The sequence below is a fragment of the Biomphalaria glabrata genome, chromosome 8 (assembly GCF_947242115.1).
Source record: "Biomphalaria glabrata chromosome 8, xgBioGlab47.1, whole genome shotgun sequence".
NCBI lineage: Eukaryota > Metazoa > Mollusca > Gastropoda > Planorbidae > Biomphalaria > Biomphalaria glabrata.
In genome coordinates, this window is record NC_074718.1 from 21,757,565 (window position 1) to 21,782,548 (window position 24,984).

The 24,984-nt window shown below is 35.6% G+C and overlaps 1 pseudogene; it reads left to right on the forward strand.

Annotated features, from left to right (window-relative positions):
• The window catches only part of LOC106052417 (CD109 antigen-like), a 101,998-nt pseudogene that overhangs the window by 24,250 nt on the left and 52,764 nt on the right, over positions 1–24,984 (forward strand).

The following is a 24,984-nucleotide window of genomic DNA, read 5'->3' on the forward strand; positions in this document are numbered from 1 at the left end:
TATAACTCTATCTACTTATAACTCGATAGAATCTACCTCAGGTCTCGATACATCTAGGTGTCCCTGGTTCAGTTCTAGTTAACGAAATAAAACAATTAAACCACTAGATCAAACACATAAACTTTAATCAGCTTTACTGCATATCACACACACTGGTCTCTCTCTGACAAAACAACACACTTCGGGTCATTCGCGCAGATTGTAAAAATAGATTATACATACATACACACATTCATCAGTGACAATGGGTGATTTCAACCTACCTGATATAAACTGGAAAACACTAACCATAGATAAACACCAAAACCTTAAGGATATAAATGTGCTTTTCATAGAAACTTTACACAACCTAAGTTTAGATCAAATCATTAAAAAGCCAACTAGATTAAACAACACATTAGATCTCTACTTAACCAACAGACCTGGATTAGTAGTTGATTAAGATATTATCCCTGGTCTATTAGACCATGAGATCATAAAAATACACAGTCAGATAAAGGCAGTAGCCAATACAAAACCCAAAAGAAAAATCTTACTCTGGAATAAATGCAACCTACACAACTACAAAAATCTGCATTAAACTTTCAACAAACATTCTTATTAGAAAAAGACATTAACCAACCAGTCGATGACCTCTGAAATTTCATTTAAAACCATCTTAAAAGCATTATAGAAAATCATATACCAACTAACAAACACAAGAAATAAATGCTGGTTTAATAATACACTAAAGAAGCTTTGTAAACAGAAGGAAAACCTATATAGAAAATTTAAAGAAACTAAGGCAGAAAGAGTTTACAAAAAGTATATAAAAATTAAACACCTAACCCAAAAACAAAGCAGACAGTTGCAGAGTGAATACATAAACAATGTAATATCTAAAGAAAACAACAAAAACCTATGGTCATACATTAAGTCTAAGAAAATGGCAACAACAGGCATAGCGCCATTAAAAGATGAACATAACATAATATATAATGATAATGGAACTAAAGCAAACATCCTAAACAAATACTTTGCATCAGCATTTTCAGCCCCTGGAGACTAAAACATACTACTGAATTTGAACCAAGTAGACAACATAGAAGATATAGTAGTACAAGAAAATGGAATTCAAAAACTATTAGCCAACACCAAACGAAATAAAGCATCTGGACCTGATGGTATTCCAGCTAGATTACTCAAAGAACTAAGCTACTATTTTTAATTTACATAAATAATTTACCAAATTGCATTACTCCAGGAACAAAAGTCAGATTATTTGCAGACGATTGCATAATATATAGAACAAAAAACAACAACAACACAAGACACAGATATTTTACAAAGAGCATTAGATGAATTAAAGAAATGGGAATCACATTGGAGCATGTCTTTTCACCCAGAAAAATGTCAGTTGTTAGGAGTAGCAAAAAACCCAACTAAAACAATTTAATTTCACTTAACTTGTTCATGGTAAATTAGTAACACAGACTAAAAACGCAAAATACCTAGGTGTTATAATAAATGAAAAACTGTAATGAAATCCCCATATTGATGAAACTATCATAAAATCAAACAAAGCATTTGGGTTTATTAAATGAAATTTCTATAAATCAAATAAGAACATAAAACTAAAATGTTATTTAACCTTGGTTAGGCCAATAATAGAATATGCATCCTCTGTTTGAGACCCCTCAAGTCAAGAAAACATTAAGAAACTGGAACAGTCACACAATAGAGCAGTGAGATTCATAACAAACGAATATTCACATTTGACTAGAGTAATACCTTTAGTAAAATCACTAAATTTAGAAAGCCTTCAGGACAGAAGACTTAAAAGTAAAGAAGCAATTATACATAAAACACTGAACCAGAGCTATTAGAGCATGGAATGGGTTGCCTGAGGTAGTACCCAGCTGTAATGAGTACCTGACATTAGTTGGGGAAAAGTAAAGACGGTTGGTCGTTGTGCTGGCCACATGACACCCTAGTCAACCGTAGGCCAAAGACCTGGGGAGCTTTGCTTTATTTTTATATCTATATCTAACAATTGTAATTAAAATTAAGAAAACAAGTACCTGACAACTGGTAGCAAGAATTTTACAATAGAATTGATTATTTATATATCTTTTAATGGCATGACACTGTTGGTTAACAATATTATTATACTTATACAATATTATTATAAATATCTATTAGTGATACTTTATTTCATTTTCATCGGTAGGCTTGCGGTCTTTTATTATTCTATTCACAAATTGATATTGCTAAATAAAATGAGAAAGAATGCCTGTGACATCGATAACCCCAAACTGATGGATGGATAGATAGAATAGATAGATAGATAAATAGATAGATAGATAACATAAGTGTTTTTTTTAAATATGTTTCAAGGTAGAGTTCCAGGTCCCAAAGAAATATGTCTTAAACAGACGCAGAATATTCTCGTGAGATTGATAACAAATAAATATATACAAAATATACATAAAATATACACAAAATATATACACAATCACTAATTTTTAGGACAAACGACTAAAATTTAAACTACCAAAACATAGAACCATAAGTTTAAAAGAAAACAAAAACTCACGATATAATAGATTAATCAGAAATACACAAAGATAAAGGCGCATTCTTATACTGTACTGTAATAGCTTAAGGGAAGGCGACTCAACGAGACATATGTTTATTTACAGGACATCACAAATACATGTTGAACAACATGTCTTGATCACAACATCTTTAGCTCGGCTCTCAACTTGAGCGGAAATGGCAGAGTTATAACATTGCCCCATTCTTATGGCTTTTCGTCCCGAAAAGAAACAGTGCTGTGGGGGTTTGACAGTTCAGGTTGAGGTCGATCGGTGGGAACCACAGACAGTAGAGTGCTTGTTGCCCACGAAGCCATCTGCACAGTTTTCCGCGGCCGTCACTTTCTCTTCTTTCAGTTGGCCAGTCTCTGCTTGAGAAGACATCGTGGTCGCTGCTTCGACCTCATGACGATAGTCGCTGATGCCTTAAAGCTGACACAGGGAGAGCTAGTGGTTGCCAGTCACTTAACAATAATGGAGGTTGAGGCGATCACTGTAGATTCCGGGGTTGTTGTTCTAAGACGCTGAGTCATATGACCTTTTCCATGGACGTTTCGTGACACAGTTGTAGGCCCATTGGTAGCATATAGTCTTTATCAGCCTCATCTGTAAGGTATGCCCATGAAGCATCCTTGTAATGTTCATCCATCACTACTACATCAGGTTTCGCTGGAATTAATTCACCACCGTTCAAGTCACTCTTACTGATGTGAGCAGAAGTACAAATTTCTGTAACTGGGTTTCTTGGCATGGGTCCTGTCCCCGCAGGACGCCGCATTTACAGTTCATGTTAATCGCCTGGATGCAGTTGCCGCAGGCAAAGTCAAATTAGTTGTTTCTGTCTCGGCCATTGTTGGGGCCTGTATTCGCGATTTCACCCGACGACATCCAAGGACAGGAATTAGAAACGATCTTGAGGCTTTCATGGTTTGAGTTCTTATCAAAGGTACTGACAGATAAACAGAGATCTTTAAAGTCCACAGCAGCAAGCTTGGACGCAGACCCAACGTTGTTTTTGATCTGTTCGGCTCATTGAGGTAATCGTTGCAGATACATTAGGAACAAAATCTTCAGGCACATAACAGACTTCTCTTGTTTCTTCCTTTGTTTCTTTTGTTTCGATTTGAAACATCCCGTTGAGATCGTTGCAGCAATTGTCGTCAAGTTTCTCGTCTAGAAAGTCACGCCCACAAGACTTGCCCACAACACAGCCACAGACGGCGCTCCAATCCCCAGCGTCTCTGTCACCACTGTTTGTGCAGCCACAGTCCTCACCATGCAACTTCTTCACCAACGAGTCTACGGGCAACTGCTTCTTCACCAACAAGTCTATTCCTTCTTTAGCTTGAGACACCTTTATCTACCTTGTTCCTCATGCTGTTAATTTGTTCATACATTGCAACAATATCTTCATGCATCTTGCCAATGACCTCATAAAACTCCAGTTTAATTTCAAATAGGTAGGTATCCGGTTCTTCGTTCATCTTCAGGGCTCGCCTGAGACGCGTTGTAAGCACATCCTTGATACCACTAAGCTTTAGATATCGGTAACAGAGTTCCCGCCTTATCTCTGTAACTAAGAGTTGGTCTAGTTGTTTAAAAGATGCCATTGTGATCAAATCCTACCGCCTCTCGTTGAGTTGCCTATAATCCCACTTCAACACCAATGTAGTAACTTAAGGGAAGGCAACTCAACGAGACACCACAAGATGTTTATTTACAGGACATCACAAATACATGTAGAACAACATGTCTTGATCACAAAATATTCATCTCGGCTCTCAACTTGAGAGGAAATCGTTCTTCTTTCTCTGCACTAGCCTGGATGGCGGTGCGCATGGCGGATTTATAACAATACGATAGGACAAGCTGATACAAGTGTTTTCTCTTCCCTAGTGCCATTAAAACTTGGAGAGTGTTGCCTGAATCAGCTAGAATAAGCAATTACTTAACATTTTAAATTAACACAATGATGCGCGAAGGACTTATTATCTTCTCTTTTGAAGGAACGTCAGCAATTTATAAGATAACATAGCAGTAACTGAGTAAATGTAGACAAGTGATAGTGATTTGGCCTATAAACAAAGCTAGCCTGTTAACATTCTTATCTGAGTGAAACTATGACGTCAAATAATCGCGGATATAACTCGTTTGACGTTTCTACTTGTCGCCTTTTTAAAACAAATTTCTTCTTTGACTGGTTTACTTTAGTTATCTATCACTTTAACCTCTTCATAAGTGTGCTTCTAATGTTTTTCTCTATAAAATAACACTCAATGTCTTCATTTTTTCCCTTATTGCACAGTAGTGCACCTGTGTTTAAAGAAAATAAATGATAGTATTAATGTAGTGCTCTTTATACCCAGAATTAATTCCTTCACCATTGATTGATTCACTGCTTGCCCAGATAAATCAAACTAAAATGCATGTCTCTGTTTCCCTCAGATTTACCAAGATTTCAAGTGGATGTTGGGTTACCTCCTTTTGCTTTACTTTCTGATACAACACTATCAGGCTCAGTAGTGGCCAAGTGAGGGATTTTTATTACTTTAGCCTCGTTTTTGTAACGTTAACAAATATTAAATTTCACATTTCTCATTTACAAACTTTTTTTTTACTATAATCTAGTGTCACGAGTCACACGAGTAAGTCCATATAGATCTACACTTTTTAAAAATTTAGAGGATCTCCCTTATGGGAAAAGTCGCTATTAATAGTGTGTTGTTTGTCTGTCCGACAGTCTGCATGTCACTTTTTGATCTCAATAACTAGAAAATAAATTTAAAATCCGATTTCAACATATTTTGAAGTTTTAAAATGTTTGGGTACAAAAGAGACTTTTCATCTTCTAAAAGTCAGTTCGTTAAACCTTGAGATTTTTTTTTGTTCATAAAATACACCATTTTAAAAACTATTTAACATTAGTAGTGAAACGAGGTTTTATAGGGAAATATCAATTACATTGTTTATTATAATCCTGTACATGTAAACAGTTTTTCCAACAATAATGTTATATATAATTGTTATAATATATACCTTATAGCTCTAATAATTTGCCAAATATTTTTTTTAAAATAGAAAATAGAAAAGAAAACTTATTTTGTTTAGGAATAATTTTTATACACTTTTCAAAAATAAGATTTAATACGCAGTGATTAGTGTTATTTGCGGCTTGTGTACCAGTCTATATAGAAGTCAAAGGCCACGTCGACACTTGACCAAAGGGAAAGAACTCTTCCAGATGCCCTAAATGAGACAAAGGAAATTGATCAAAACAATTTATTCGTAGTTTAAACATCCATTAGATGATCCTTCGAGCTAGGCCAGACTGTGAATTATAGCTTCATAACTATAAGTTCATTGAATACATTAAGAATATTAACAATGTAATAATACTAGTTTTGTCAGCCTTCCAGACAATACAATTATGTCAACTAAACTTTAGCCCCACAATGTTTGGAGGGATGTAGGATTATGATACTTGATCGGTTATGGTGTACTTCAGAGCTACTGATATTCGTGCTGAAATAGAGAAACCTGCCGTTTTACGTGGTCGTTTACTAGTATATAACCCATGAATAGACCCTTCGGGGTAGTCTTTGAGTTTGTGTGAAAACCACAACTCTTTTTGCTATCTTGGTAATTAAATTTGTTTTAAAATTAGTTAATAAAATAGGTTTGGTGCCATAGTGAATTACATTTCATGATTAGGACTTGTTCATTTTGTATATCTTTTTTAGTTTGTATATAGTTACACCTTAGGCCAACACGATACCTTGGCAAGGCTCCAATACTAGAGTCAGAAGCAGAGGAAGCAATAATATCCTCTAAAGGTGGCAAGTCGCATGGAATTGATAACATACTATTAGAGCTTTTAAAAACATGTCGGCTCACATATAACTCAGTGTTTTTAGAAAATCTGCCAGAAAATATGGGACCAAATCATGGCCAAAAGAATGGACCCAATCTTTAATTATTCAACTGCACAAGAAAGGAAACTTGAGACCAAAACTAGAGAACGATAAGTCTGATTCGAGCAAGATAAAGAATAATTATCAAAAGACTTCAGAGAAAAGCCGAACGGGAAAGCTTCATAGAAGGTAAAAGTACTGCTGAAAAGTATTTAACATGAAAAATGCCTTTCAAAAGAAACTGGTTCACAACTTAGTAGTCTTAAAAAAAAATCTTATGACTAGATTTGGCAGGATGGCATGTAACAAGCGAGGAGGGAGGTTAATACAGATACAAAACAACACATCGTTTTTAAAGCCCCATACTGAAATGTTAATGGCTCAGTAATTCTGAAAAAAAAAAAAATTGAATAAAGTTTTATAACAAGCTTTCTTTTTTCCAGCTGGTTTTAACATATTTCTAGAGGATCTACTCGTAGATGACCCTAAACGTGCGGTCCTTTTCCCATCTCACGTTTGAAGATGATATAGACTTTAGTGGAGAAAATGGAGACCAGGTAAAGAATTACTTCAAAACTGAAATCTGTAGCTAGAGCTGTTGCCATGGAAATCATAGTACGAGATGTTGCATACAGTTGAATAGCCAATCGTTAGAAGAAGTTGACTCATATAAGGCTCCAACATAACAAAAGAGTGTGGATCAAAAAGAGGTAAAAACCTGTTTAAGCTTAGCATCCGTCGTCATGAGCAAACTGGAGAAATCTGTAAGAGCTACATCAGCTTTCAAGTCAAATTAAAACTAGTATTTGCTATTGGTCGCTGTACCGCTATATGTTTGTGAAAGTTGGACACTGAACGCTGAGGCAGAAAGAAGAATCCAAACTTTTGAGAGTAAAAGCTACAAAAAAATGCTGGGTATTAGATACCAGGAAACAATGAACATTTACAAGTCAATACTGGGAAAAATGAGAAACACCTCAATACTGTAACAAGACGAAAGCTGGTTCTATCATATTGTAAGACATGACTTACAGTCAAAAGTCATTCTTCAATGTACAGTGGAAGAAAAAGTCAACCAAAGAAAAGCTGGATGAACAAAAGAACGTGCCTTTCCACTCTCTTGAAATCCTGATAAAAAAAGCTGCTGACAGGGAAAATGGCGGGATTTGGTTACGCGAACTGTCACCAGGGCCGGTCCTACAGGTTGCGGGGCCCTATGCGAAAGGATAGCGCGGGGCCTAATTTGGGTTGTTATAAGGATAGTAAGTGAAAATTAAGATTTTGTATTAGAAAATAAATTCATCTTTGCATTTTATTTATACTTTACTAAGTACAAAAGCACTTTCAAGTTAACTTTACGAGCCATCTACAGTAGATAGTAGTTTTCAAACAAAAAGCCGATAAACATTCAGATCTGCCTTTTAGATTTACTATCGACTATCAAAATATCGCTTTTGCTTTTTTTTTTATATAAGAGGTCGAGATTGATTTAGATCAATACTTGTATGCCAATGACTATTGAAGTATATTAAGTATTTGAAGTTCTTGTTTTGGTTAAAATTCGGCTTATTATTACATTTTTATTAAATGAAAGCTGACAATGCCTTTTTTTTTAATCGCAAGTGTTTTTGGCGTTTTCCATATTGAATGACATCGAAATGACAAATTTGTCTGTTTTAATATTTGCATCAGTTTTCAGAAGATTTTTATAATCTCAGGACATTTTCGTGACTTTTTCTTAAATTTTATAATTTTGGAGAATTCCAGGAATCCTTTAATAATAAGTTAAAATGGTTTAATTTAATAATTTACACCTAGAATTCGCATCGCGCGGGGCCTATGAAAGTGCGGGGCCCACTGCGGCCGCATGGGTTGCAGTGGCCTAAGACCGGCCCTGACTGTCACAGCACCCTTATGACAAATGTCAAGGGACATATGGTGATCATGATTATGAAGATGTAATTTATTTATTATAATAATAATAAGGCTTGTCTTCGAGTCCAATTGTTAATTAAAAATGCAGTATTTCCCGTGGATACGCAGCCCCAGCTGTGACCTACATATTTTGCCACATTCAGGGCAAGCATAACCATTGTCCGCCTGTGTTTGATTATGATTTTCTTTTTGCCCATTAGTGTTCACTTTAGATGTTTCTTGAAACTTCGCCAGTCATCACTGTGGACCGTCGTAACTAATCACGGTTGACCACTCGTCTAGCGCTGGCCTGAGGCGATTGGCATCGGTTGACTACACACACACAAATACCCCTATCCACATCACCACCACCAAAATTATAAGAATATATACAAAGATATATATGTCTCATTTAGAATTTTATCATCCTGGAATACTTTAACTATGGGTGAAATACTTTTCAGATACACGTTCGGCCAGCCAGTATATGGTTTAGTGCTACTTCAAATTGGTGAAAATGTTGACACAATAGACAAATGCAATGTCAACAGAAAAGTGACAGAAATTAATTTTGAGGTGAATGAAATAAAAGCTAATGAATGATTTATAAATTATACATTTACAACTTTTAGTTAACGAAAAAATAACAAAATATACAAAAATATTCTTTTAATCAAAGCTTATGAAAGGGGAAGAGCACAAAAGCTATATTTCTCAATAATGTACTATTTATTTCCCTTTTTGACATCAAACAAAATATTTAATTACCTATAATTAATTGACTAATTGGTTAAATTTCTTTTTATTGATTCGTTTAATGTCTTCTGCAATGAATAATTGTGTAAAGTTTTAACTTTTTCCGACAATGGGTGTGAGACAAATCACGTGCTGAGGCTTCTGACCCGACAGACAGTGTGAGTTGATAGAAGTTTTATACAAATAAATTACTATATACTTAAGTGGTTTTTATTTTCTGTTCCTGGCTTAAGATCAAAGGAAAAGGAAACTTCAGTGTACCTTTGGAGGATATTCGGAGAAGCGTTGATCTCAATGAGAAAAAGAAAATTAAAATCACAGCTTTCGTTACTGAGGCATCAACTGGTAAAATAATTAGATTTGTTATGACTGATTATTTAATTTGTTTTAACTTTTTTTTTCCAAAACATATTTTGATCTAAATCTTTAGCATGTATATTTTCAAAGAAATCTTTAGTATGTATATCTTAAAATGTTATCTCTGAAAGGGGGTGAACTTTGGTAGGAAAATGTGATACTTAAAGAATTGGGGATTTTCATGATTAATGCTAATTTTATTCATTGTAAAGATTTGGTCAACATTCTTTAATCCTTAAATAGGGGGAAATATAGTCAAAGAATAGATATAAATATAGAGGAATGCCGGGGTCGAAATCATGAATTTAAAAAAAAGTATGAAAAAGAAGGGAGATATTGGAAGAGATTTGAAATAAATGAAGCAATTCCAGGAGCACTAAATGACAACATTTCTGTATTGATGCCAAATATGTATTTCAAAGGGTAACAGTTGATGTTTGTATAAACTATACTTTATTGTACTTCACTTTTTTGCAGGCATTAAGCTAAATGGCAGCTCGGTCATTACATACTATGGAAACAGATATCAGATCAAATTTTTAGAAATGACTCCAGCTGTTTTCAAGCCAGGTCTCCAATATACTGCATACGTAAGTACGACTGGAATTTTAAATTAAAGGACACACAAACTTTAAATACCATAATGAATGTATTTGTGACTAAAATAATACATTCTATTTCATAAAGCCTTAACATCTATTTGTACATTACAATTTAGCTAACGGAAAGCGTTCATGTATTAGACCAACAATGAGAAGCATTTAGCCAAACTATATAATTACTACTTATAACCTAATACAAGTGATACACACCATTTTAAAGAAGACTTTGTTACTTATCCATGTGTTAATCTAGTACTACACTTTATTAAAGATTAAAACTCTGCAAAGTATTTGATTAGTTCAGGCTCTAGCCATTTCTTGCACTAATAGCACTAGCAACGACGATCAGTTCCCTAGCATTATGGAATAAGAAATATGCCTTTACCTTTGTATCATTTAAAATATATAATTAGACGTATAAGATTCTGTGTAGTATGTGTTAGTTATGATTTAGTATTATTGCTACTTTACGTTTTGGCATTCTGTTCTTAAGTGTCTCTAAGTTAAGTAATTTTTTTAATGGTGTTACTCTATTCAAACCTGAGTAGGCCTTAGTCAATATAAAATCAGGGTTCTGGTCACTCATGCACTCACTAGTAGTTACTAATTCTCCAACTTGCTAAGGACAATAAAATAATGTTACGAATCTCACTATCCAGGCTCTCTGCAAACTACACCATACATCACCAACTTAAAGAACTTGACAACTCAGGGCTGCAAAGTAACGTAACACTTTAATAGTTGAATAAATAACAGCTAATACTGTACAATTGGCAACACGTACACTGTACAAATATCTCTCCGATAACACCGTACCGCCGTATCAACTCTTGCACTGGCCTCTCCGTCTCGTTCCGGGCTTGCACTGGGTTCAACAGTTCAGGACTGACTTCACACACTAGGCTCGTTGTGTCGGATCAAGATCAAGACGCCAGTCGTCTCAACTGTACTTGACAGTACTCCGCACTGAACCGTCGTAATGCTCCGTACAGAACCGCACCGTTGAACTGTGCTGTAGTCGACCGTGTTCTGCACCCCTATCGTGAACCGTCTCTCGTGTACCGTCTTGACTGCGACACCTCCACTCTTTATATAGGGTCCCTGTTGACCTTCTAGAACCGGGCAGAACGTCGCTCGACCATTCTGGGTGATCATATGACTACATCCCTCGTGACGCTCCTGAGCTCTGTTCACGACGCCGATCCTACTCGAACCTTCATGTTGATACTCGTCTCGGCTGACCGTCGTAACTCGTCACGGTTGACCGCTCGTCTAGCGCTGGCCTGGGGCGATTTGCGTCGGCTGACTACACTCACACCACTACCCCCATCTGTGCCACCACCAGGTTTATAACAGTACGAAAATTTAACCTGTTATTTCTTAACTTAAGCCTACAAGTCATTTTCACTATCGAGATCGCAGTGGTTAAATTTACCTAAATCGATTTTTTATTCGAAATTTTAACTCAGTATGTTTTTTATGCCAACATTGAAGTGTCTTTTAAAAGTATTTGCTTCTGCTTTAAGCAATTATTGTTACTTTATTTTGGTGCGTAACATTCTTTCGTTCCAGTTTTTTTTTTTATACTTATGTTTATTACTACACATATCTAGATTTAGACCTAGATTAGAATTAGGAATGATCCTTATATCTGTGTGTTTATCAAATATGTTTGTACAAAGAACACGGAAAATCTGTGGTTATGTGTATGTATGTGTGACTGGAGAAAATATCCACAGTTTGAAATGTAAAGAGTGTAGCTAATGATAATGTGTAGCAAAGCTTTAGAACCACTAGATTACAAGTAGGTCTCTATTCTACATTAAGTGTGTGTGTGTCTTTTTTTTTTCTAAATCTAGATTTACAATTAAGGATCTATGTTCATTATTTTCTAAACGGATGTCAACAATTGAAGCTATTTGGCTACAAAAATTAGCCCTTTTTAGCGCCCCCGAAAGGGGAAAAGACGCTATTACTTTTGTATGGCCTCTCTGTCCGTCCGTCCCATTTAGATCTCAGAAACTAGAGAAAATGAAAATCGGACATCATGATATTTTAGATCATTCAAAGTTCTGATGCAACGGTTACTTATTTCCTTTCCGAAAGTTAACCATCTAATTTTTTAAATTACATATGCAAACAGATTTTTCAAAATATTACACCACTTTTCAATGAAAAACTTCAGGGGAAGTAAGTCCTATTAAAAAGGTCCCAGGCTTCTTCATTAATAAATCAAACTTTATTCATAGATTCACGCATTGATAAAAAAAAAATTGAATCAAAGGTCGCAATGGAAAAATTATCAATGGATCCCTATAAAATATATTTTCCATTTATTAACTAACTCATGGAATAGAATACTAATTCAAATGTTGTTTTTAAAATTAAAAAAGAGTTTTAACACTTTCGTTTCAATTGTAATTAAAAAAAAATACTTTTTACCGCGCAGTTTTCACACATCCTCATTAGTCTATACACTTGGCAACAATCTGAATCTAAATTACAATAAATAGAGGCCAGATCTACATAGGTCTATATACGAGTTTTAGTCTTGATATAGTAGATTCTATATCAAGATTCTATATCTAGATCTAAAAGTCTTAGATCTAACCCTAGATATAGACTTAGTTGACTTACATCTAACTCTAGATCTAGACTTAGTTGACTTACATCTAACTCTAGATCTAGACTTAGTTGACTTACATCTAACTCTAGATATAGACTTAGTTGATTTACATCTAACTCTAGATATAGACTTAGTTGACTTACATCTAACTCTAGATCTAGACTTAGTTGACTTACATCTAACTCTAGATCTAGACTTATTTGACTTACATCTAACTCTAGATATAGACTTAGTTGACTTACATCTAACTCTAGATATAGACTTAGAAACTGAGATCTATTTCTATAAGGAAAGATTTCAAATATATTGTATATTTGATATGTGTTTCCGTAGTGTATTAGTTATCACAACTGCTTGACACGCAGAAGGTCTTGGGTTCGAAACCCAGCTTGAACACTATTTTGTTTTATTAGTTAATAAATATTTCAACATTTTTTTTGTGAGTCACATTTAGTAAAAATATCAGGTGACCGAGCCTCACTCGGATGAATAATATTCAATGAAGGATATATCCCCGAAGTCATGTTTGGAATATTGTAGTAATTCCGAAAATGAACGATCGGGTAAAGACTATCAATGCGAAGAGTTGCATTTTCGTTCTGTCAGTTCTCTATGTAATTGTACATGGCGATTAGAATAGAAAGTCCGCCCAGCAGTAGGCCTATAGAAAACCACAGCTCACGTCTTAACGTTTTACATTGCTTCTTTCGCGTAAAACTATTGGGCTACTATAGGCTTGGAAGAAAGTCTTTGCAGTGTAATTTCTAAAATTGTTACTTTCTGACATTTAATATTGCAATTACTATATTCATTATGGCTCTGAAACATGGACACTTTACAGAAAACAACTAAGACTTCTTGAGTGCTTTCACCAAAGATGCTTGCGCTCCATCATAGACATACGGTGGCAGGACCGCACTACAAACAGCGATGTCCTTGCCAAGGCCGGTATAGACAGTATACAGGGACTTCTTATGGTCCGACAGTTGCACTGGGTAGGGCAAGTATCCCGTATGGGAGACGAACGTATGCCAAAGGCCTTATTATTTTTTTTTTGGTGAGCTAAAAGGTGGTCGACGAAACAGAGGCGCCCCACGAAAACACTTCAAAGACCAGCTTAGGCGTCAACTTTCCTTGGCTGACATAAAAGAGAGCACCTGGTTGTATGCGGCCTCCGAACGAGACAGCTGGAGGTTACTCACAAAGACCACGGGATACACATTTGCTGGGGCTGCGCAGCCACGGGAAATACTGTATTCCTCGGACTCGAAGACAATGCACAATCTCTACGTTATAGTGTAAAACGTGCAACTAGTAACAAAGTAAAATCGCGCATTTTTTCCTTTGAGACTTAAAAACATCCGCGTTAGTATTATAAAGAAGCGTTATTGTGAGGAATCTCTGTTACTCCGACAACCTTTCAGCTTACTAAAAATAAAAAGATTGCCAAAAATATGTTTGTGGTCTTTAGTGAAGTCGTTCAAGAAGTCTTAGTTGCTTTCTATAAGGTACTCATGTCTCAGATCCACACAGAAGGGTTGAGAGAATCACTGGTTGACACTGATTTTTGTAGACAGGCGGAGCAATTTATTTCGCCACACTCTCGCTTGGAGGCGTCCAAAAGCACGACTATCCCTGATCACATATCAACCTCTATTTAAAGCAATGCGTCATTTGATACTATGCTTCCCAGATAATGTGAAGTTATCTACCACTTTAAGGGATGTCTATGCGCGGTAATCTTTGAGCTGAGTAAGATTTATTGGGTGGCTTCTGGAACATGACTTCTGTTTTACCGAGGTTTATAGGTTAACCAAAAAAAGCAGCAGCGTGATGAAAATTCGTTGACCGCGAGCTGGATATCATCAGGGCCAGCCTTAGGCCTATGCTGCCGCAGTGGACACCGAAGGTTCAAATGACCCGCGCTAATTCTAGGTGTAAATTATTAAATTAAACCATTATAATTTATAATAGGGTTCCCGTGGTCTCCTTGTTTTCAAGGAGCTCCTGGAAATCTGAAACTCATAAAAATGTCTTTAAAAAGACAAAATTGTCATTTTGGGGTGTCAATCAATATGGTAAACGCCAGTCCTACGCGTGATATAAAAAAAAACGGCATCGTCAGCTTTCATTTAATAAAAATGTAATGCAAATACGAATTTATTTTCTAATACAAAATCTTTATTTTCACTTATTATCCTTATCCCTACCCTTACTGGTCCGCGCGCAATCCATTTCACATAGGGCCCGTAAATGTTACGGCCGGCCCTAGTTGTGCAAGTAAGGCTGTGTTATGACCATTTCCTATGTTTTGGTATGGGACAGTAGACTTCGAAACTTAAACACATTGCAATAATTCACCAGCAAAATAACAAAGTAAAATCTACATACGGGTGCACGCAATTTAAATGTAAACAATTTATAAAGCCTACATACATACATAAAGATATTTAATTTCATTATTTTTCTTCCATAGTTTCATAATGAATCAATGTACAATAAGATGGTGCGCTAATGTTTATTTACGCCAATAGAATCATTAAAACTTTTTCTTGTTTGCGAAGAAATGTCTTAGTGTACTGCTGTGAGCCTAGTGACACAAGAGGTGTCAAGTTTTTTTCCCATTGACGTCATATAGAAAATTTCATTCCTAAAACATTCTAGCCAAAATTAATTTTTCGATAATGAGCCATTTTCAAACCGACATAACGGTCGACTTCGAGTTTTCCCGATGTGACCAATGAGTTGAGAATTTTTTTCTCACTATTATGCACATACCGTAAAATTTTAAAGAAAATCGTTAGAGCCGTTTTCGAAATAAAATTTATATATATATATATATATATATATATATATATATATATATATATATATATATATAGGCCTATATAGGGGAAGGTGGGGCTAGTTGTCACAGTTTTCAGATTTTGATGTTTTAAATATATTTAGAATTCATTGATTCTCACCAAACTTAACATGCTGTAACTTAAACATTCAGACAACAATTAGAGTAAATGAAATAAACTTTATCTCTTTATTTATCAAAGTTATACAACAAAAAAGTGGCTGGGTTGAGGTTGTGACAATTTGCCCCACACCGGGTTAAGTTGACACAGGCATGGGGTAAAATGTCACACATTTAAAAAATCACCATATCTTGCTATGTCTAAAAGAAATAGCATATTAAGTCAGGACTTTGTACTTGTTGTAGTTTCCTTGACTGGCCGTCGTGAAATAATGATATATATGTGGAGGTTCTGAAAAGTTTTGGACCTAACAAGGAAAGCTGTAGGTTTTTCTTCAAAATAATGTTTATTTTTTTCTATATAATATTTGTAAAATATCTGTTCACTTCTTTCAGCAATGCACCCACTTCCAACATATCTAAATAGTAGGGCTAGGTAACTTCTTTCCTAAAATAAATGTTGCGCTCGGAGGACATCTTTTCTGTATGTTGATGCTGGCATAACCTTTGTAAACAGCATTATTTAAAGAGAAAGTCGCTTAATACTATTTAGGTATCTATTTAGGTATCACCATAAAAAGGAATCAATAAAACAAAAAATTATTAATAAACAAATATTAATATTAAAATTTGTTTTCAAAATGCTTAATCTTCATTGGGGCAAGTTGTCACAACTGTGACAAATTACCCCAACCTGTGTGACAACTTGCCCCACAACAATTTTCAGAACATTTATTTTAATAACATTTTATTGGGTCGAGCTTTAAGAAGAAAACTAATTTCAATGTGTAACTAATACACAGGGATATGAAACAGTGTAATGTTAGACAATCATCTCAAAAGTATAAGTGTTTTTCAACAAAATTACACAAAAATAAAATTCCACTTTCCGAACAGTCAAAAGCAATGAATCATGATAATTATAAAATGCGAAAAGGTATCGACTTCATTTTATAACTATTTGTAAATGCTTCCGTAAACATCTCAGCTGTAGTTTCACATTTGTGATAGCGCATCACATTATATCGATATAGTGTTTGTGACAACTTACCCTTGTGACATTTCACCCCACCTTCCCCTATATATATATATATATATATATATATATATATATATATATATTTAAATATATATACAAGAATTGCTCGCTTAAGAGTATAGGATAACTAATCATACATCGGCACATTTAATTTCATTACTTTTCTTTTAAGTTCTATAATAAATCAAGTAAGATGGTGCGCAAATGTTTAATTAGGTCTAATGGTTCTTTAAAACTCGTTCTTGTTTGCAAAGAAATATTTTAGTGTACTGCGATAAGCCTAGTGACGTAAGCAGCGTTTTTCCCGTTTACGTCATGGAAAATTTTCATTCATAAAACATTCTAGCCAAAATTAATTTTTCGATAATGAGGCATTTTCAAACCAATATAACGGTCGACCTCGAGTTTTCCCTATGTGGCCAATGAATTGAGAATTTTTTTTTTCACTAATATGCACATACCTTGAAATTTTAAAGAAAATCGTTAGAGCCGTTTTTGAAATAAAATGTATTTATATATATATAAATATATCTACATACATACATACATACATACATACATACATACAAGAATTGCTCGCTTAAGAGTATAGGATATACAAGAATTGCTCGCTTAAGAGTATAGGATATACAAGAATTGCTCGCTTAAGAGTATAGGATATACAAGAATTGCTCGCTTAAGAGTATAGGATATACAAGAATTGCTCGCTTAAGAGTATAGGATATACAAGAATTGCTCGCTTAAGAGTATAGTATAGATACGTATTTTTTGATGATTTTTTTTAAGTATATTTTTTTTTACAGCCTAACATGTTCTCTCCGCTACCAATGTCTAGATCTGTCCGTCTGTCTCTAGGTGGACCATTTCGGGGGCCGATTTTAGTTTGTGTGTCCACATGAACTGTCTTTGTAAACTTGTTAATTTTACATTAGAATACCATTAAATTTAAAAACTAGATCTGGAAATGTATTAACAAGTTATAAATTAAAATATGAATTAGTGTGTGTGTGTCCGTATAAAATTACTACAGTTTGAAATGGAAAAACTGCAGATAATGAAAAAGTGTACCTGTGGCATTTTACGTCTAGAGAGTTGATCTTTTCCCTTTGCAACTTCTTGTGTGACTAAAGAGACCAATCCTTCATACAAAGCAGCGGCCACAGGTTGAGCATATGTATGTAGATACCATGCGCAGTTGCATTTTCACCCTTCTTTCTACTACTGTTGAGTATGGCATCTGCAATCCGGCGCCATTTCTTGATGCTCGTTCTTCATGTGGATCTATCCAGAGCCACTTTTCCCCAGCTGCTAGTGTCGATTTTGAAGAGCTTCGTATCGCGTTTAAATACATCAGTATAACGTAAAAGTGTACGACCAGTAACACACTTTTTAAATGACTAGATCAAGACCATAGACTATATGTAATATATAGTCTATGATCAAGACGTAGGCCTCTGTGGTAAATCTATATAAGCGTAAAAAAAAATCACTTTGAATGTAAGGGCATTATAAAACTGAGTGTGTTTTGTTTTTGAGAGGTGTATTATATGGTTTGTGGAGATGGGTTATCTCTAGACAAAGTGCGCCTCTAGGTAACAATTGGATGTTAAGTCTAGACTGTCTAGACCACTAAATGACAAAAGTAAAATATTAAAAAAAAGTCACGTATAAAGAGAGCGAGCAAAATTGCGAATTACGAGATACATTAAAAAAATGGGCGGCCAAAAAGTTCGTTGCTAAAGATGAGAGCATCTTCTTATCTTATATAATACAGACGTTACTTCAAAAAAGAAGATGATTGCGTCCTACGCGTCATGCATTTAGTCATGCATATTAACAAATGACTTAAATTCTGCCAAATCACTGGCTTTCCTGGCTACCCATTCCATGCTCTAATAGCGCTAGGGAAGAAGGAGAGTTTGTACAAATTTGTCCTAGCATATGGAACAAGGAATATGCCTTTATCTTTGTGTCTTTCTGAGTATTTTATTAAAATTAAATTTTGTTTTATGTATAATTGCTACTTTACTTTTGAGTCTTCTATCCTGAAAGCTTTCTAAATTTAGTGATTTTACTAAAGGTGTTACTCTAGTCAAATATGAATATTTGTTTGTTATGAATCTCTCTGCTCTATTTTGTGTCTGTTCCAGTTTCTTCATGTTTTCTTGAATTGAGGGGTCCCAAACAGAGGATGCATATTTTTATTATTGGCCTAACCAAGGTTAATTAACATTTTAGTTTTATGTTCTTATTTGATTTATAGAAATTTCTTCTAATAAACCCTAATGCTTTGTTTGATTTTATGATAGTTTCATCAATATGGGGATTCCATTACAGTTTTTCATTTATTATAACACCTAGGTATTTTGCGTTTTTAGTCTGTGTTACTAGTTTACCATTAACAAAATAAGTGAAATTAAATTGTTTTAGTTTTTGTTTTTGCTACTCTTAACAACTGACATTTTTCTGGGTGGAAGGACATGCTCTAATTTGATTTCCATTTCTGTAATTCATGTAAAGCTCTTTGTAAAATATCTGTGTCTTGTGTTGTTTTATTGTTCTATATATTATGCAATCGTCTGCAAATAATCTGACTTTTGTTCCTGAACTAATGCAATTTGGTAAATTATTTAAGTAAATTAAAAATAGTAGTGGACCTAAGACTTTTCCTTGTGGTACACCTGAGTTTACTGTTATTGGTGTTGATTTAGAGCCATTTATTATTTCAGTTTGTTCTCTCCCTATCAGAAAATCTTTAATCCACTGATGCAATGGACCATTAATGCCGAAATATTTTATTTTTTTAAGCAAACTATGGTGGTGAACTTTGTCAAAAGCCTTTGAAAAATCTAGTAAGATATCATCTATTTGTTCACTATTATCTAAACCTTTTGGAAAATCATCAATTGGTCCTATTTGTGGTGTTTCACATGATCTATATTTCCTAAAGTTATGTTGGTATGGAGTAAGGATACTATGTTTGTCTAAGTGGTTTCTAATGTTTCTACATATTATGTGTTATAGGATTTTTTTATGTGATGCTGGTAAGTGATACTGGTCTGTAGTTTCCTGGGTCAGATTTTTCTCCTTTTTTAAATAGGGAGGGGGGTGACATTAGCTTCTTTCCAGTCCCTTGGTTCTCTGCCCTGGTTAAGAGATGACTGAAAAAGTATTTTGAACACTGGTGCTATCTCATTGCTTAGTTCTTTGAGTAATCTAGCTTGAATGCCATCAGGTCCAGATTTTATTGAAGAATGACACAAAATTTTGCGACGCCATTGTAATGTTGGCTGTTACATCAAATAATTATTTAAAAAAAAATGCAGGTCAAACTAACTAAGGCTTTTGCGCAATTGGAATTCCAGGGCAGCTGTTCTATTGAAAGATACAATTAGGGCCACAAAAGTGTATTGTTGGAAAGGTATGTTTTATTCCAAATAGTATTGGGGAGATTATAATGTAGTCAGGTGAGCACTGATGAACACAGTGTTTGTACATACTCTATATTGGGTTTGCGGGCGGTTTGATTGAAGGATGCAAGAGACCAACAGGAACTTAAAGAATTTGGGAGCTGTGTTGGTGGATCACACTTTATATAGTGTTTCTCAGGTTTTAATACCATTCTAAATGTGTTACAGGTTCAAGTAACAACTCCAGATGGACTACCTCCAACAGAATCAAATCTTTCTCTCAGTGTATACACTACAGTCACTTATGAAATGACTGTACCAGATCAGGAGTTGTACAGTCCTTCCAGCTTCTCTGGATCTTATCCACTACCTGGACAGAACATGAGCCTGCCAGCTAATGGAATACTGTCTATTGATATAGATATCCCCTTGAATGCTACGTCTATTGATATCAAGGTAAATATGCTTACGAATATATAACACTTTTTTAGTGGCCACCGAAATGGGAAAAGACGTTATTAGTTTTGTGTGGCTTGTCTGTCCGTCCTTCCGTCCGTCCCGTTTAGATATCAGAAACTAGAAGAGAAAATGAAAATTGGACATCATGATATTTTAGATCATTCAAAGTTTTGATGCAACGGCTACTTTTTTCTTTTCCGAAAGTGAACTATCTAATTTTTAAAATTATATATGCAAGCAGATTTTTCAAAAAAAATTACACCACTTTTAAATGACAAACTTCAGGGGAAGTAAGTCTTATTAAAAAGGTCACAAGCTTCTTCATTAATAAATCAATCTTCATTCATATTATAGATTTGCGCATTGGTACAAAAAATGCATCTAAGATTTTAATGGAAAAAGCAACAATGGATCATTATAAAATAGATTTTCCATTTATTAACTAACTCATGGAATAGAATACTGATTCAAAAATTGTTTTTAAAAAGAATTTTAATACGAACTTTTGTAACTTTTGTAAAAGAAGAACTACTTTTATATGCGCAGTTTTCACATATCGTCATTAGGCTATACACTTGACAACAATCTAAATTACAATAAATTGAAGCCAGACATAGATTTAGATTTAGATTTAAATTTATTAAACGATTTGAACAAAATGTACATGTTTAATTCATTAAGGAAATAGTTAATCTTCTAATAGCTTAGGGGTGCAGATTTATTTATTATGTAAGCACTAGTATCACATCCACAAGTGAATCTGATGCGAACAGCACAAGTGCACTATAATCCAGTAGTTGGCCTCCTAATCCTGATCATAATATCTAGCTCTAATAGATCTACGTTCTATTTCTTGATTTCTAGATCTGTTTTAGATTCTAGTCTAGATTAGACTATAGATTTAATTCTAGATCTTGATCTAGAGCAGGGGTTCTCAACCTGTGGGTCACCACCCCATTAGGGGTCGAATGAGAAAATGCCAGGGGTCGCCTAAGGCTAATTAGAATTGTGTTTTTTCGACTGCCCATCCTAACGAGCTGTAACAAAATATTTGAACCATAGTTGGTATTCAAAATATTTCTAGTAACAAAACAATAGACACTACTTTCATCGCATTTCGCAACTATCGCCTAACGTCAATAAAATAAATAATAAGTGGGGGTGACATATATAAGAACACGGAAATGCTGCTAGAGCACACATAGGGTATTTTGAGTGAGTGTAGCATCATTGATGGAAGATACACATGTTTTTCTGTATAAATATTTGGAATTAATCATCATCGTACGTGCGGCGTATTGACTTTGCAAGACCAAATTATATTTATTTGTTGAAAATTTAAGCACATCGTGAAGTAATTGAAGTACGTTCGATGTTGTCCCCATGTAATAAAGCCGGGAATTTTCCGTGAAGTGTTTTTTCTTCCCGTTGGCGAATCTCATGCCCTACGTCGTCCAGGCCCACATTAACATCAACATTGTGTAGGTTCAGAGGGGTTGCATCGGAGTCGTATTTCCGTAGGAAGGAAATTAAATCATTGCTGGAGGCATGCAGTTTTGATCGTATTTTTGAAACTTGCGTCTTACACAGTTTGAAGATGTTCTGCAATCCACGCCCTCCATCCTTCCTAGGCAGGTATAACCTTATGGTGGAGGACTTGGGGTGTAAACATCGAAATTTGGTTAATAATTTTCTTGTGAGTCTGTCAATGTCATGTAGGTTGGTGTCAGTCCATTTGATGATACTAATGTTCTATGCAGCACTGGAGCACTGGGACGGCCCAGCTAGTTATTGCAGTGATGAGGTTACTACCAGACAGTTTTGTGTTGAGAATTTTATTTACTCTCTGCTTGTATTTACCAAGAAAGTCCTCTTTTAATTTTTATGGTTTATCGTGACATTCTGGTTTATTCCAATATATTTATAAAGAGAGGCAAAGTTCAGCTCTTCGATGCCTTCAAATGCAATGTTTGTGTTGGCTGCCTTGCCTTTTTATGCTTATAATACCACATTTATCTAAGCCAAAAGACATGCAGATATCGTCACTAAAGCGTTTTACCGTTTTAATTAAGGTGTGTAACTTTTGCTCGTTCTCTGCATATAGCTTTAAATCATCCATGTATAACAAGGTGAGACACATTACATCGCATAAATAATTAACAAACAATATCATTCTAATTGTAAATGTTTACAAGTTTATTTGTACACGTTTCAGGTCTCGTTAAACAAACAAACAACTGAAGAAAAAAGTGTTTCTAAATCTTATTCAATGAGTAACAATTATTTACAATTGTCTTTGCTGAGTAAACTGGTAAAAGTAAGTTTTTTATTTTTCCTTTGTTAAAGAATGAATTCTTCTAGGCAATATGCTAGTCGAATAGTTAAATGGGATTTAAAAACATTCTCTGACTACAAATAATATCATTAATTACGTTAACTTGTGTTTTTTTAAAACAAAGGAAACCAAGTGAAAAGGTTTAGACCATTCTTAAATCTTGTTTCTTATGATTTCTAGGCAGAATCAGATGTACTTATTAAAATAACATCAACAGAAGCAATCGATTCATTAGCATATGAGGTAAGGTTGATGACAATTTTATAGTAATTATGTTAATCATGATATGTGTTATATGTTATTAGAACTTTTTCTCGCACTAATTTCTGTAGGCTACGTAGTTGTGATACTAACTGACTCTAATAGACATTTGTTTTTAAAGGGGATTGAAGTACATTTGGACTGCATTTATTGTTACCTTGTCATGTCTTTTAATTTACTTAATACATTTCTTGATGCATGCATTCACTAATGATAATGATCACTAATCTTCCCACTTGCCGTGGACGATAAAATATGATAATTTAACCTCTTCTTACCGTTTGCAAGCCTCCATCCACTAAGGCTGAGATTTATCCCTTAGACTAGAGCATAGTTCAGATATCTGGCTGTGTTCTGTAGGATTCGCCTGTCTACAGGGCAAAACCCCGCATGCACCAGTTCTATCGGTTACAAGACTAGTGGTAACTTCTACTGTGTTTTTGAGCATCTTGCAGTGGTTGAGGATGTGTTCAACTATCTTGTTTTCCATCTGACAGTGTCGACATCTGGGATCGTGGTTCTCTCGGATCCTAGCGAAGTAGGCTTCTATCGAACAGAATCGACATCTGGGATCGTGGTTCTCTCGGATCCTAGCGAAGTAGGCTTCTATCGGACAGTGTCGACATCTGGGATCGTGGTTCTCTCGGATCCTAGCGAAGTAGGCTTCTATCGAACAGTGTCGACATCTGGGATCGTGGTTCTCTCGGATCCTAGCGAAGTAGGCTTCTATCGAACAGTGTGGACATCTGGGATCGTGGTTCTCTCGGATCCTAGCGAAGTAGGCTTCTATCGAACAGTGTCGACATCTGGGAACGTGGTTCTCTCTGATCCTAGCGAAGTAGGCTTCTATCGGACAGTGTCGACATCTGGGATCGTGGTTCTCTCGGATCCTAGCGAAGTAGGCTTCTATCGAACAGAGTCGACATCTGGGATCGTGGTTCTCTCGGATCCTAGCGAAGTAGGCTTCTATCGGACAGTGTCGACATCTGGGATCGTGGTTCTCTCGGATCCTAGCGAAGTAGGCTTCTATCGAACAGTGTCGACATCTGGGATCGTGGTTCTCTCGGATCCTAGCGAAGTAAACTTCTATCGAACAGTGTGGACATCTGGGATCGTGGTTCTCTCGGATCCTAGCGAAGTAGGCTTCTATCGAACAGTGTCGACATCTGGGATCGTGGTTCTCTCGGATCCTAGCGAGGTAGGCTTCTATCGGACAGTGTCGACATCTGGGATCGTGGTTCTCTCGGATCCTAGCGAAGTAGGCTTCTATCGGACAGTGTCGACATCTGGAATCGTGGTTCTCTCGGATCCTAGCGAAGTAGGCTTCTATCGAACAGTGTGGACATCTGGGATCGTAGTTCTCTCGGATCCTAGCGAAGTAGGCTTCTATCGAACAGTGTGGACATCTGGGATCGTGGTTCTCTCGGATCCTAGCGAAGTAGGCTTCTATCGAACAGTGTCGACATCTGGGAACGTGGTTCTCTCTGATCCTAGCGAAGTAGGCTTCTATCGGACAGTGTCGACATCTGGGATCGTGGTTCTCTCGGATCCTAGCGAAGTAGGCTTCTATCGAACAGTGTGGACATCTGGGATCGTGGTTCTCTCGGATCCTAGCGAAGTAGGCTTCTATCGAACAGTGTCGACATCTGGGATCGTGGTTCTCTCGGATCCTAGCGAAGTAGGCTTCTATCGGACAGTGTCCAGGAGTTGAGAGTTAGTACAAGCTCCGTAAGGCGAACTAGAATGTCAGTGGATATAGATTTGTGTTTGTTT